Source organism: Antedon mediterranea, chromosome 6 (genome assembly GCF_964355755.1).
Source record: "Antedon mediterranea chromosome 6, ecAntMedi1.1, whole genome shotgun sequence".
NCBI classification, from domain to species: Eukaryota; Metazoa; Echinodermata; class Crinoidea; order Comatulida; family Antedonidae; genus Antedon; species Antedon mediterranea.
In genome coordinates this window covers 9,811,154-9,824,187 of record NC_092675.1, presented here as the reverse complement: position 1 = coordinate 9,824,187, position 13,034 = coordinate 9,811,154, and the positions used below count along the sequence as shown (strand labels likewise).

At 32.7% G+C, this 13,034-nt stretch overlaps 1 long non-coding RNA gene across 1 annotated transcript; it reads right to left on the bottom strand.

Annotated features, from left to right (window-relative positions):
- Positions 1-5,883: 5,883 nt before the first annotated feature.
- LOC140052275 (uncharacterized) lies at positions 5,884-7,372 on the bottom strand. The gene is made up of 3 exons (XR_011845611.1): positions 7,011-7,372; positions 6,269-6,482; positions 5,884-6,159 (listed from the first exon to the last, which is right to left on the bottom strand). It is a non-coding gene; the product is annotated as an uncharacterized lncRNA (long non-coding RNA).
- Between the last annotated feature and the right edge of the window lie 5,662 nt (positions 7,373-13,034).

The following is a 13,034-nucleotide window of genomic DNA, read 5'->3' as shown; positions in this document are numbered from 1 at the left end:
ATCAGATTAATGTGCAGGTTATTCTATCTGTAGACCTATGTAAAACATTGTCGATATATTTGACATCAGTGCATTATTTGAATCCATTCCCTTGTTGTAAATAGTATTCAGAAATTGCTTCTGTTTCAAGCTATTCCGGCTGTCACCAGTGGGTGAGATTATACACTACTTCAGTGCTATCGGAAGTATGTGGCGAAAGCAAATATTGCAGGCCTAAATTTATAATACATCGAAAATGAATATTTAATTACGAGCCTATATGTTTAACCACGACCAAATTCATTCAGGGGACAACCATTAATGTGACCGTGTGTCGTTAGTTCTGTTTTTTGTTGGTTTTGTAATTTTAAGCTGAGACAACAATTAGAAATGTCGCGGACAGAATGGACAATGTTTCCGGACGTTTTATGGTTGTATCTTTAAGTTACATGAAGGGGTAAGCGCTGTTATAGTGGTTTCAAAGTGTATACATTATACAATATGTCTGATTTCAACACTAAGGAAGTTTTGGTCTTGTATTTGTTAAACTTATTTTATAGACTTAACTAACTAAATAAAAGCCGCCCAGTATCTTCTTGTCTTATTCGATAATCCATTATTATAACCACACTCTATTTAATTTGTATATGTTTATTTCAATAATTCATTTATCCTCATACATCTAAAAGCATGCTGTAACTCAGTAATTAAGAGATGGTTTAAGTAACAGAATTGTGTAATTTCCAACAGAAGTAAACATATTAAATGTGTTTTCTAATTATGAAAATCTCAGGTAAAAGGATTTAAATGAGATTAGTAAAATGTCTTACGTTTGCTTTGCTGTTCATACATGTTTATTACGTGCTTTAAGGTTTCCTTCATTGCTCAAAGATAAAAGCATAAACAACGAAGGAATACATTACAAATACAATAAGAAAACACATAATATGGTTATCACGTTGCGTCTGATACGAACATGTCATTTGTTCTTAAAGGGGGATTCTGTGTTTAAAATTGTATTTAAATATCGTTTATTTATTAAATAAAAAATATTATAACAATATAGACATTTCAGAATGAAGAAGTAATAACGAGAAATTAAAAAAATTAAATTTCATATACATTTTAGGGTAAATTCATGGAAAGTCTGTTTTTTAGCAGCTTAGGGAAGCTCATTAATATTCATGAGATATTCACAAAATCACGTCACCAGTGGATTCGAAACTCGCGACGTCATGTACGTTGTGTTTGTCAACTAATTTACATCTCTCTCCCCTGTCAAACGACGACCACCATTGTGATCATTGTGAAATACATTTTTTGTAGATTTTCTAAGCTAGGCCTAAAGTGTAATAATAACAGTAGTAGCATATATTTATTTGACATTTAATGAAATACAAAATTTAGTACAGATACGGAGTCATATTATACTATTTTTATACCTCTATAGTACAGATCGTATTATCGGCTTCACGTACAATACTACTCTAGGCCTAGCCTAATAATAATATGGGCGAGAGCCATTCTGACTAGGGATTCCATGCCACGATGGCTACGTTAAAACAATGGGGCCCATGGGCCTAGCTAGCCTACTACTAGACGATTGGCCCATAAATAAATAACAAAACCCATCTTATCAACCAAACTCCTAAACAATCTAAACCTAAAACATTCTACAAAATCGGCTGTAAATATTGAAGCAAAACAAGGTCCGATCGCCGTCCACACGTATGGTGTCCCGATCGTCTAAGTAGGCCTAAAATAAATAAGTTTAGTTTACTCTCCAAAAAAGCGGATACTCATGCATCAAGCAAGTAGACCAGGTAGTAGGAAGGAGACCTAGCCGATCCGGCCCAGTTAAAAATTTAGCTAGCTAGTGTAGTAGACCCTATGCGAATTGATACTACCAGGCCTTTTACTATAGGCTGCACTACACAAATATTCCAACTCTCTCATTCGAGCTATATTATCTATACCATTCCGGTAGGTCGAGTCGACCTTCAATCAAATACTGTACATCGTTCATGTTGTGATTATAGACGGGGTATACTCGACCCGACCAGTTTGGTATTGTTGTATCTGCTTATCACGTGACGATGCCAGGCATGGGCAGCAGAGAGAGCACGTGTATCGTCGTCTCGCTCGATCCTCAGCAGGAATGTACAGTATACGTTACGATTCATTGATTTTGATTTTTCCCTAAGTCGGTGCGAAAATCGGCAAACGTAAAGTGCAAACATATCTAATTTTTCACTGTTTTGATGAATTTTCATAAAAAATTGACTTTATAAATGGGAAGACCGACTAAAATTACATCAGATAAGTATAATTTTACAAAAGTAATTGATATGGTTTATGATAACGAGTCGTCGGAAGATGGACCATTTCACGAATTTCCTATTTTGTAACCACAGTGTGATTTTGCCGTAGCTGCACTTGTAATCTGGCCTGATTTCACAGCCTTCGTTCTGCTTCACTGGACGCTTATATAAATTGAAACTTTTACCGTTCAAGAGACAAACAAATATATTTTACATTTTTTACTATTCATTTTAAACCCGGAACCCCCCTTTAAAAAAGAAAAGTACCAAACCGACAATCATTATATCAATTACCAATCTACTATAAGATTTGCTGTTTCTTTATCCCGCGCATTGCATGACGGATATACCGTACTGTTAGGAAACATGGGCACTATGTGCAAGATTGAACCATGTACTTTGGTATTATAAGTCAAGCTGCATCTCAAGATGATGAACGTTCCATATTTAAGCATTTTCTTTTAAAACTGTTTACTGAATTTCCTTACATTTAAATGAATAGAAGATTTTTATTGGAACAATTGATATTGTTATACGGACATTTACATCATGGTTATCTCATTGTATTCAAATGAAAATAGGTAATAGTAATAGTTATATTATAATGATAATGATGATTACGGTGATGATGCGCATGCGTGAAACCAAGGAAAACTAATCTGTAACCCTAAAATCTATCAAATGTAGACTAAAACCATATAAATGCATCAGCTTCATAATGAGCTAAATTGGAATATGAAATAAAGTGATCAATATTTCATTTATTTTTATTATTTTAAATGCTTTAAAAATGAGAACACATTAACATTACTATAATAAATACAAACGGTATATGCTGTGATGGTGGAGGTCACGGGTTGCACTTTTTTCTTTTCACTTTGTTTCCAGGCTCATGCATATTCACCTAGGAGTAACATTAACTATAATATCATTTATAGCGAAGGTGCACACACGTGTCTGTACATATTTTGTAATTCAATTCGATATTATTACTCTGAAGTGTGAAAAGGTCGATGCGAAACAGTTACAAGTATAGAAATAATAAATTTGTAAAAAAAATGACAACAAATAAATCAATAAAATGTTTAAAAAAATGGTTTGGACTTGAAGAATTTGAAGAAAGACCTACTGTACTGCCATCGAATGGTTTGTGGTCGAGAAAAGAGATGGCCAGATTAATCCATCGCCTGCGTGTTTGCTTTTAAAATATATACCGCCTAAAGGCCAATTTACACAGACGAGCGGTAACGGTAATAACAAGGCCATACACACATACACAGGTCGCTTCAGTCGCGTGCTCAAATTTGAGTTAGTATTTACTGATCGACCAACCGACCGACCAACCATCCGACTAACCGACTGACATAGTGAGCTGTAGAGTAGAGTAAAAATACTACAATAAATGCTGCAATTTGCTGTGAGAGGGAGAGGGTGTTAGGCCTAGATGAAAAAGGAAATCTTATAGGTTATCAGAAGAGGTGGCAAGAGGGGAAAATCAAGGGCTGGAAAGAGAAAGCCCTACATGGAGATTCATGGAGATGGCTTAGGAATGTTTTTTGAAGAAGGATACAGAAGGTTTGATACTAGCTGCTCAAGAAAAAGCTTTAAGAAAGAATGCGATAAAATACAGTACAGATCAGAAACACAGTTATGTAGATTGTGTGGAGACTCTACTGAAACTGTGAAACATATTATCGTTGGATGCAAGATGCTCGCGCAGAGAGAGTATAGAAAGTGTCACTACAAGGTGGCATTGTGGATACACTTGGTTGGAGATTTGCAGAAAATATGGAATCGAATGTACTGACAAATGGTATGACCATCAGCCAATAGCAGTCACAGAGAATAAAAACATTCAAATTACTTGGGACATGAAAGTTTACACGGATAAGAAATTAAAACACAATCGACCTGATATTACTATTGTAAAGAAATGTAGGCCCACATGAATAGACATTGGTTGACATAGCTGTACCAGCGTGCCAAAACATCATAAACAGAGAGAGAAAAAAAGGTACAAATATACCAAGAACTGGTTTTTGAAATCGAGAGAATCAACAGACCAAAACAGCCCACTGTAACTGTTTTAACCACAAAATGACAACCAAAAGCCATAAGAAATAAAGATAAAATAGGTTTATAAGAATCAACGTCTAATTAGAAAACTACAATATCAACAATATAATATAAAAGTTCTTCAAGATGTCTCTTAAAGTATCCAGATTAAGTTGAAAAGTAAAAAATAACCCACTCGTACATGTCGATTACAACTCGCATATCGTTAGATGTTATTATTATAAGGATTAGAATCTTTTCAAATAAAAAAAATTAAAAATTGATTGGCCAACTGAACGACGTGGTAATTGTTTAGAAAATATTTGAAAGAAGATTAGGATGAAGGATGTCGGATATATTATATAAAGGAGGAGAATTAAAGAAAGCACTGAAGCTAAAAGTTTAATAAAGTAGAATTAAAGGATCTTTGTCGTGTGTGCATGCAATGACAGATATTGTAGTGCTAGATTATGAAGCGCCTTCTTAAATGCAAGGTTTCTTATTGAAAATATAATGACCATTTGTAACGTTGTATAAAAGCATACTGGCAGCTTGAAGTTTAGTTTTTGTTCTAAGAACATTATTGATTTTTATGCTTCTATTTGTTGGAAATAAATCTTTAAGCCGTTTTTATCTGTCGCTTAATCGTTGCTTAAATTATGAAATTTATGGTTAAATGTCATTAGCTCATTTCTTCATTGGAGGTTTTCTATTTTAAAATTTGTCTTAATGTATATAGTCTATTCAAGTACAGTCTCATCCGTACGCCAAATCACAACAATTATGCTTAATTTGGATGTTGAAAGCTATCGTGTACACTTATGATCTATTTGCAATTCAGTAATTGAAGCAAGGCTGAGATTTTATATAAAACAATCAAAATGTTTTAAAAAAAATAAGATTCTTGATAAGGCTCAATATGCCTTCCGTGTCGGCATACAGTCAGTTACAGGCCAACATCCCCCAAAACACAAGTACTATAAGTTACCATAAACATTTTTAGATAGGTACAATTGACGTGATCTATATGCACATACAATACATCTGTAAAGAGATACAATGTGTTTTTTCATCGGAAAACGCCCAATTTCTGAAAGAACTGAAAGATTTGTGGCATAATTTCGGATTCCAAGGGCATATCTACAACATTGTGTTTTAAGTCGCGCGCGTGCAACGCGACTCTACACACTAAAAAAAAAAGGTGCAAATCTCTACCTAAAAAGGTGCAAACCGATGCAACAATAGCAGCTCCCTTTAAGGTGCACAACTGCACCTTTGACGGAAGGTGCAATTTTGAACCCTGATAAAGGGTGCTATAATGCTCCTTTGGAGTTCACATTTGCACCATATAAGGTGTAATTTTCTACCCTAAAAGGTGCAAACTAAATGCAACAATAGCAGCTCCCCAAAGGAGCAAAATTCAACCTCTAAATAAAGGTGCAACTTTACACCCTAATAAAAGGTTCAATAATGCTCCTCTAAGATTCCAATTTCTGTTAAAAAGGTGCACAAATAAAAATCACTAAAATACAAAAAATATTGATTAAGCTTTGTATAATTTTATTCAACTTTAAAACATTACATTATTCAATTCAACTGCTGAATTAATGGATGGCAATTACCAGTCTCTGCACCTTAAATAGAGTGTGGCCATCTCTTCTCAAACCAACAATAGGCCTATTGTTAAAATTATCTAATGATGACATCTTTGGCAGTATTCTCTTCGTATCCCCATATATCTGAAACAGTGTTCTTGATGTCTGGTTCACCTTTTCCGAACATTTTCACCTGATTATGTACTTTCCTAAAAAGCATGAAATAGGAAGGGAAAATATTATATTAATATTATCATTAATATGACAACATCATACAATACATTATTGACATTGTTCTGATTTTTAAAGTAAAATTACCTTGACCACATGCTTCACATACTTTAAAGTATGTTCCTCTCCCTTTCCTCAGCTCGTAGTATAGTAGGCCCTATTATATACTAGAGTATTAGAGTACATGTGGTCACATTTCTTTCTCCTTTTCTGAACATCTTTTTTGCTGCTGATTAGAGCAGAGGTGCTCTTTCATGTTTTAAACTTATTTTATCCCTCCATGACATCATGTAGGCTGTAACTATAATTAAAAATAATGATAATGTGTATAAGAATTTAATATAGGCCTAGGCCTAATAATACCCAGCTACTGTAATAACTAATATTAATAACTAGGCCCCTGGCCTGCCTAGCTAGGCCTATTATTAATTATAGGCCTAGCCGGCTAGCTAGGCCTAGGACTGCTTTTAATTAAGTTTAAGGTCTAGGCCTACCTAGTAACCTAGGCATAGCTAGCCTATTATGCCTAACCTACTAGCTAGACCCAGGTAAGTAGGCTAGCTAGGCCTGGTCTAGGACTAGCCCCCGCCCGAAAGGCTACTGTAGGCTAAGTAGGCCTCTAGACTGCCTACTTTAGGCTTAACCTAGCCTAGGCCTAGGCCTAATAGAGGCCGCCTAGATAGGCTAGGTAGGAGGCCTCTAGCTAGCCATATTTATTTATTTAGCTATCATTTTTAAGTTTTAGGCCTAGCCTAGGCTTATAGGCCTATACAATAATTAATCTAATAAAAACAACCAAACTACATGCCTATAAAGCTTCGTTACTTACTTTTAACAGCTATCCTACACCGGAGAGGTGTGGGAGCTAGGCCTAGCCTAGGCCCTAGTTTAATTTTATAGCCTGATTTTTTGGGCGCAAACTCCTCAATTCAAACTGCATGTTTAACAACCGCACGCGCTTAAAATTATTGTTCAATTCCTGTTTCAAATAAATTTAGAACAGATGCCTACATTATGATATTAGATATTCTAATAATATTGTTAAATATGAAAGAAAAGTTTACTTATTCTAGACTTAAGCAAACCAGAGTAAATAACCTCTGAAATTCAATATTTTAACAATTGTTTACAGACATCTTGCGTGCGCATACGGTACGAAAATTGTACAAAAATTGTACAAAAAGGTGCTATTATGCACCTTTTAACTGATGTTAAACCTTATAGGGTGCCCAGTTGAACCTTTGAATTTATCATGTTAAAGGTATAAAACTTTAATTTTCAGTTACAAGCCAGCGACTTTCTAATGTTCCGTAAAAAAAAGATTTGTTCGAATTTTGTATTTGTCCCCACAAACCTATCTATATTATTATTAATCTTTCTTATTTTTGTTTTAACTTACCACAATAATGTCATTCTAAAAAAATTGTCCTTATCATCACCTTTTAAGCTTTTAGAAGCCCTAAGTTAAACATATCAAGAAGCGTTCATTAATCTAATAGGTCTTATTTGTCACACAGTCACCATGGCCTACTTGGGCCTTTGCGGTGCAGTTCTGCACCTTTTTATACTTGTCTGCATTTTTCGATATAAAAGGTGCAAAAATAAACCTTTTATGAACTCTGCACCATTTTATGAGAAAAAGGCGCAAATTAGCACCCTTTTATAGGTTTGCACCTTTTATTGCACCTTTAGTTTTAAGTGTGTACAGCTGACTATGTCGGTCAGTTGGTCGGTCGGTTAGTCAGTAAACACTAACTAGCACGCGACTGCAGCCATGTATATGGCCTTGTTAGATCGTATTGTTGCTGCTTGATATTTTCTGTATAACAATGCTGCTGCGCAGAATATTGGTTGCTGAAATTATTGATCTGATATTTTTTCTTTAGTACATGTGATATTATAACTTTATGCAATGTATTCCGAGTAGGCCTATAGTAGAAATCTTTTTTTTATAGTTTTCTCACACAAATACGTAATTTGTCAACAGGCTCATAAATGTGTAATGTCCTCTGGTTTCATAATTAAATTCTGTGCTGATACTGTTTTATGTTTACAATTAATCATCTCAGGCTGTGATGATGATGATATAACAATACACATGATATTAATGATTATACCCAGTAGCAATACAATGGCAATAATATAAGATAGGAAAATAAATAAATAAAAATGAAAATAAATAAAAAAGTGTTTCCATGAAAACGAACTTGACAAATGAGATACAGTAATTGATATAGTTAAACTTCGCTATCAAGTTACCGGTACATTAAACAAATCGACTCAAATCGTGTCAATAAATGGTAAATATTTATAATTCTAATAATAGTAATAATAATATCAAAAATCTAATAATCTAAAATGTACCTACAGTATTTATTTTTAAACATGATCCAATATTTTTTTTGTTCTAATATTTCAATAGGGTGTATGGTGTATATGGTGAAATATGGAGACAAATATGCATGAATATACCATTAACTTATCAATTTACGTTCATGAGTATACAATACTTTGAACCATCATCATAGATGTAAAATTATTCTTTTATAGACCAGCTGTATGACTGTAGGCTATAATATGGAGGAAAACATTATTTCAATTAAAATCAATAAATATACAAACAATAATAGTGTATTCATAATACAGAACATCATGGACCTGCCAAATGGAAGATGAAGAAGACAGGTGAACAAGATACGTTAGGTATATGGATGATGATCGACGATAAAGATAAATACGCATTTTTTTTACAAAAAAATAAAGAAATTAGGAAAGTCATCATCACCTAAAATGCATACATCACAAATCTAGACCCAATGCTTTCTTTAACAGTACGTTTATTAGATTTCCTCTGAATCAGGTGTCCAATACATAATGCATACTTGATGTTAGACTTATTTCTGTTAAACTTAAACAAGTAATTTACGAAAGAAAACTTTAAAGTGTTACTTATATTTTATTTTATGTAATTCAGCTGTGTATTTATTATGATCTTATATGAGTTTTATATCTGATTTCAAGTAAACAATGTTTGGTCTTAACCAATCTATTTTATTTATTTTAAATTTGTAAAGATGTGCCACTGCTGGCTGGGACGTCCCATCGAAAGCGTTTTAGTTTGCTGTTGGAGTTATCTGGGTCTAGCATGTGTGATGTTTGTGGTATTGATTGTATTGTAGGCCTAATATCCTCAATAAATTGAATTGAATTAAAAAGTGTTCAATATAAAAATAAAATATCCAATTTATGAATTGAACAGATGAAAATATATATAATATTTTCGCATGTCCAATAAAATTACGTCATGATTTTATTCTTCTTATTGATCGGTGATTTCATTGGAGTTTTAAGAATGTTATTTTTATCCAAAACATCATAAATGTTTATTCTATAGTTCTAGAATGACAACTCTAAGAAAGAAAATCTATCTATATTTTATCGTATCGTTATCGGCCTTTCAATACACTGAATACTGGTTTATAATTCTCTTAACCAGTCTTTTTGCGTTCGCGCAAACTCCTCTATTTTACTTATGTAAGAGGACTTTCATCATCTTTATAAAGTAATGTTTGTTATGATGATGAATGTATTTTAGCACACTAGATGTATTGCGGTTTAATGAACATGTTTACTAAATAGACCCATGGTGGGTTGGTTAATTAGCAGGGATGATCAGAGTAAGATTACAGTAATCTAAAACTGTAACAATTACAACTAGTGGTGATCATACAGGGAACACCATTCCCACAGACAATTACAACTAGTGGTGATCATACAGGGAACACCATTCCCACAGTTCTAGAAAATACCTTTAAATAAACACTTCCTTTAACAGGAAATTTAAGCAACCGATTATGTTTAAACTGGCATTATTTGTATCCATCTTTGTTTTTACTAAATTGCAGGTTTATCATGTTACAGGCAGGTGTCTATTTAATTACTTGAATTATTGATAGTATCAAATATTCCTATAATAGCTTATATTTGCTGTGGTCAAGTAGATACGGTAAAACCTCGAAAAGAAACCCACTGGACTTTTTTCGAAAAGAAGCCCATCTCTCGAAAAGATGCTCCCTTCTTTGGTTTTCAAAAGTAATCTCAAAAAGAAATCCATATCGAAATCCATCCAGCTGAGCTTCTTTTCAAGATAGTATGGACTTCATTGCGAGATGATTTGAATATCAAAGGAAAAAGGTGATTTAATAATAATAATATATATACGAATTTGTAAAGCGCCAATTCCAGCAACAATAGCGATCAAAGGCGCTGTGAACTAAAATGTTACACCTTTTCAACAACATTCTTCTCCCCTAAGGGTCCCAACGTGTCATCGGCAGCCAACTATGGCGCCATTACGTGACACCGGGGTAACCCCCTACTCGTCTCGAAAGATGTACTAGGTTCTTTAAAGTGCACATGAGCCAGATGTACACTGGACCTCGGTTTATAGTCCTTATCCGAGAAGACTTGTTCTATAACCAGAACCATGGAGCGAGTGAGACCTCGAACCCTTGCCGATGTTATGGCTATGGATTACGGTTCCACTGTCTTAACCGCTCGGCCACACTCACTCACATTTAATTCCAGATACAGATAGTAGCAATTCACAACATTTACAGCAGTCGTTTTGAAAAGAAGCCTCTCTTTATTTCTTAGAAAGAAGGTCACCCTTTCGTAAATGGACAAATGTCGTACTAAAATTAATTTAAATACTTACTAGTGGAATTTTTATTTTGTTCTCTCAATTTATTTTTGTGGAGCCTTGATTCTTAGCTGGTAGTTATGATATGGCTATAATTACATTTTAATACATTACTGACAGTTGAGTGAGTTTAATGTGACATAGGATGCTAATAATAGACTATAATCAGCTACATACAACGTTAAGTGCGTTTGATACAAACTAATACAAATTAAATGCTGAATTTGCCGATTTATAAATGTATTTACATTTATAAACTCACATTTCATTTTAATAATGACAACTTAATGCTGTAAATAATGTATTCTAAATGAATTTTCCTAGACTGTCGACTTTTGTCAGCCCAGCAATTAATTTTTTGTTCAAGCGATTTTCCATTAATTATAAAGAATTTTGTTTTGCTAAAAATTGGTCCGAAACAAATCCATTCGTTACAAAACACCCTTAAATCGTGGCGAAAAAGAAATCTGACCATTTTTGAAAAAATAATAACACTTGGCCTGTCAAAACTTGTTTATGTTGCAAGTATTATAGACACGCCTGAAAGTGTTCTAAAACGTGTTGATAACATAATTTTTGACTTTTTGTGGGATGGAAAAAGAGAAAAGGTTGAAAGAGTAGATTTCAGGTCACAGGTGAAATCTTTAAAAATATCTTGGCTTAAAAGATTGTATAACAATGAGGATTCAAAGTGGAAATGTCTGCCAAACACATACTTTAATAGAATAGGCCCAAAAGATATTATTGAAAACATATCATATATTGATAAAAAAATTACTATTTTTAAAGCCATACCCGATTTCTATAAATCTATACTATGTATTTTAGTCAAACTTAATAGTGGTATGACTAAACGTCAATTATGTTATGATGATATATTGCATCAACAACTCTGGTATAACAAAATGATTTTATACAATGACATGTCATTATTTTTTAGAAACTGGATAAGGTCAGGTGTGCGAAATATTAATGAAATTGTAATTGAGAATAGGTTCATTAACGCAAATGAATTAATTGATATGCTTAGGTATAAATCAAACTGGATTGTAGAATGGCAAATTGTATTAAATTCAATTCCAAAAGATTGGAAAGAGAAAATATTTTTAAGGGATAAAAAACAAAAGCACTCAAAAACAAATATGTTCTTTCTTTATTAAGGAAAAATGTCTAGAACCATCCAAAAGTAAAACAAAGTGGAAAATATATGTTAACATAGAGAACGATTGGTCTCTAACATGGAAAAGAACAATTAAAGATATTAAAGATAATAAACTTAAACACTTGAACATCAAACTACTGCATTGTATAACACCTACCAAAAGAAGGCTGTTAAAATGGAAAATAAGCAACACACATAAAACTAGACACAGGAGTAAGAAAGGCATTTTTAATATTGTTGTTTATTTTTTATATTCGTATTTTAAAATGATGTATATAGTCTGTATATAGGGTATAAATGAATTATATATATAAAAAGAAATACATACCGAAAATAATAATATAACATTAGTAAATGTATCTTCTACAGTACATTTATTAGTTAAGTGTTTACAATTTTAGATGTTGAGAATTATAGAACAAAAGTAAATATTAGAAAATTATGCAAGGTGGATAACAGAAAAGAAATATTAATGTTCTGATTCTAAGAACAGTAACATTGATAAAATCACATAATGTAAAATACATATATATATAAAAACACAAGAGGCAAAGAACATTAATTCTAATGTTAATTTAATTAATTAATTTGAAACGATAAAGATATGTATATAAACCTAACAAAGGTGAGAATAACAATGAAATAGTTATTATTATTATTATTAGTGTTATTATTATTATTATTATTATTAGAAATAATTGTATTAATCTGTTGAAGATGAAATGAATAAATAGTGGTTAACGTCACAAAAGAGAAAAAAACAAATTATTAAGAATATTAAAACTTTAGATTTAGTTAAAACGAGCGTAGTTAAAGAAAGTCTTTAACCATTCATTCATGAGAAACTTTAATATGGGAAAGATGCATTTAATGTAAGACAATGTGAACTGTTTTAAAATTATGGTTTAACAATTGTATTGATTATTTGCACCTTTTATGCGCATCTAATTCAATCACATCTCTTGCTTGACCATCGTTACCTCACCCAC